A 3,646-nucleotide genomic window follows, 5' to 3' on the forward strand; every position below is an offset into this window, starting at 1 on the left:
GGTATTTTCCCATATGCTCATACCACTTATAAATGCATATGAGATCAAAATATGACTGTCATATTCCTGCATATATGAGAAAGGATTTTCATTCACTCAACATTATATATTGATATTAAAATAATCATTGTTATTAATGTATTTATACTATGATGACTATATGATTAAAGAAATCTAAAAAAGAAGAAATTCTAACTCGCACTTTATGTGCATTAAAGAAACAACAATGGGAATTTTTTTTTTCCATTTAAGACAGGGAATAATTTATTCAAACTCCTTAGGGAAATGGACAGGTTGGGTCTGTAACAGTGTTGTGTTTTAAAGCATAGGCCAGTAATTGTATATTAGAGTAGGCACTGCTACTCAAATTCACAAATTAACTGATCAGACCACAACTTTTCAATGTTTAAAACAGAATAAGTTTCCCTGTAAAAGCAGCACCGTTGTGACATTTCAACTTTAGTATTCCTCTCCTTCCTCACCCTCTCCTTCAACAAAATCCACACCAACCTCCTCACAATCCTTCTCAAGGGCAGCCATGTCCTCACAGGCCTCAGAAAACTTTCCTTTCTCCATGCCCTCACCCAAGTACTAGTGAACAAAGGCATGCTTGGCATACATCAGGTGAAACTTGTGGTCCTGGTGAGCCCAGGCCTCAGCAATACCTGTGGTGTTGCTCAGCATGCACACAGCTCACTGTACCTTGGCCAGGTCTCCACCAGGTAGCACAGTGGGAGGCTGGTAGTTAATGCTAACTTTGAAGCCAGTGGGACATCAGTCCACATACTGGATGGTACGCTTGGTGTTGATGGTGGCAATGGCAGTGTTGCCATCTTTGGGGACCACATTATCACAGTACAACATGCAGCAAGCCATATATTTACCAGAGTGAGGGTCACATTTCACCATCTGGTTGGCTGGCTCAAAGCACGCATTGGGGATCTCTGCTAGAGAAAGCTATTCATGGTGGGCTTTCTCAGCAGAGATGGCAGGGGCACATGTGGCCAGAGGGAAGTGGATGTGGGGATAGGGCACCAGGTTGATCTGGAATTCAGTCAGATCAACATTCAGGGCTCCATCAAACCTGAGGGAAGCAGTGATGGAGGACACAATTTGACCTATCAATCTATTCAGGTTAGTGTAGGTTGGGTGCTCAATATCGAGGTTTCTATGACAGATGTCATAGATGGCCACATTACTAACCATCACGGCACAATCAGAGTGCTCCAGGGTAGTGTGGGTGGTGAGGATGGAGTTGTAGGGCTCAACTACAGCTGTGGAAACCTGGGGGGCTGGGTAAATGGAGAACTCCAGCTTGGACTTCCTGCCATAATCATCAGAGAGATGTTTCCTCAGCAGGGAGGTGAACCCAGAACCAGTTCCCCCACCAAAGCTGTGGAAAACTAAGAAGCCCTGAAGATCTGTGCACTGGTGGTTTAGTTTCTGAATTCGGTCCAAGACGAGATCAATGATCTCATTGCCAATGGTGTAGTGTCCACAGGTATAGTTATTGGCAGCATCTTCCTTGCCTGTGATCAGCTGCTCAGGGTGGAAGAGCTGGCAGTAGGTACCAATGTGGACTTCATCAATGACTGTGGGTTCCAGGTCTACAAAACACTGCTCTGGGCACATGACTGCCAGCACATGTCTCACTGAAGAAGGTGTTGAAGGAGTCATTTCCCCCAATAATGGTCTTGTCACTTGGCACCTGCCCATTGGGCTGGGTGTCATGTTCCAGGCAGTAGAGCTCCCAGCAGGCATTGCCGATCTGGACACCAGCCTGGCCAACGAGGATAGAGATGCGCTCACTCACAGTTGCTGCTTTGTGGCTGCCAAGCGGATGGCAGAGAGGAAGAGGAGAGGTTGCTTCTTACAGAGTGACTCTTAGGCGGCCTATGTAAGAAAATCTGCATATGATGGGAAATCTTTTAAAATAGAAAAATTCCCATTTACTTTAACTCTCACTGTAGATTGAAAAAGCTTTCAGTCGATTGTGTCATTTTAGAACTGGAGGAAAATATACAGTGCATAATAGTACATTGTTTATTATATTTTCCAAACCATGCCATCCATCTCTTGGTGGGCTTTAAATTGCAACCAGGTGAAATGAAACTAAACCGTTGGCATCAATAACACCTCTAAAATGAAGTGAATATGAATATGTATTTGGGAATTTTGTTTATGTTTTCCTTAATTTCAGTTTAACAGCACAAAAGAGCAGCTCTTACATGGCGTCTGAGACAATAGAGTGAAGAAAAATGTCTTATTTAACTTGAGGATGACCCAATTTGTAAGTTACAGAAATAAAATTTTGTATTTTGATTACTGCATGTTTTAAGATCTGGAATATTAAGACTTTTAATGCTAGAGATGGGATAAGTTAATGTAGATAGTTAGGAAATAAACCCTTCAAGTATTTCTTTGCCTTTGTTTTTCCCGTTGTAATCCCAGCTTATGTCACTCTACTTAGCACTTAGAAGAAATTCAATAAATCTCTGTTTCATGAATAAAGGAACAAATAAATGCATTTCGGAAGAGGTTCTTAATGTCCTTGTGAGCCTCAGACTTACATTTGATAAAGCTCTCCCAGACCAAAAAGATGAACTTCTAATCTCTCTGGGGAATAAGGAAATGCAATGTTTCATTGTCATCTAAACGTAGCCCATGAATGTTTTCAGTGATAAAAGAGATGCCCATTCATCTACTTTGTTTTGTAGAGACAGCAAGACTGTACTGAAATCTGCATTTCAATCCTGCTGCTCTCTAAGCCAGAGTTTAATATATTGGGACTGAACAACATTTGTTTGTTCGTCAACTATTTCAAAATATTTGCTGAGCATCCACCCTGTGCCAGGCACAGTGCTAAGTTTTGAAATGAATGATATAGGTTCTATATTTCTACTGAGGAGTTCTAAGTCTGTCAGCGGAAAGAAATACATAAAGAGATCCAGCCTGAGCAGACTAAATTTGGAACCCAGCTCTGGCCTTTTTAAGCAACATAGCTGTGGCTAAAGGTTGATTCATTTTCTTCATTTACAAAGTGGGAGACGGCAGACCTGTGTATTGTTATTGTTCATAAATTGCATATCTGAATGCTGATCTCTTGGAATCCTGCATCTGCTGGGTCCTTTCTATTTGGTGGGGATTTTTAAAGTGGGTCAATGTGGGAGTTCCTTGTTACCATGATGTTTGGGTCCCTTCTAGGTGCAGTCTGGTTCCCCATCACCTCCTCTGCCTGAGGGACTGTAGGCTGACTTCCTGTTCATTTATCGATTGATTCTTCTTGTCACTTTGCATTAGTGTTTCTCTCTCTCTCATCCCACTGTGAAAACAGAACATACTTTTGGTACTACTTGCCTACACTTCCATCCTGAAGAAAATTTATTGCTCACTGGAAATTTCCAACAGAAGTGAAGGAAGGCTTGTGTGTGCATGTGTGTGTGTGTAAGAGTTGGGTGCAAGAGAGGCTTCCTTTAGGTTCTTTGTTTAGTCTTTCCTACAGGTTCCATTTTTTTAAGTCACAGTTTGTTTTGTTTGTTTGTTTTGTTTTTTACTTTGTACAAAGGAGAGAACTTCAGTTGTATTTTACAGAAAAATAAGACATGAAGTGAGTGTCCTGGGGTGAGGTGAAGACCATTATGAGGTG

The 3,646-nt window shown here is 41.6% G+C and overlaps 1 pseudogene; it reads right to left on the reverse strand.

The window, feature by feature from the left end:
* Window positions 1-902: 902 nt before the first annotated feature.
* On the reverse strand, window positions 903-1,632 carry LOC107524428 (tubulin alpha-1A chain pseudogene; annotated as a pseudogene).
* Window positions 1,633-3,646: the final 2,014 nt, after the last annotated feature.

Source organism: Miniopterus natalensis, chromosome 1, assembly GCF_054644295.1.
Source record: "Miniopterus natalensis isolate mMinNat1 chromosome 1, mMinNat1.hap1, whole genome shotgun sequence".
NCBI classification, from domain to species: domain Eukaryota; kingdom Metazoa; phylum Chordata; class Mammalia; order Chiroptera; family Miniopteridae; genus Miniopterus; species Miniopterus natalensis.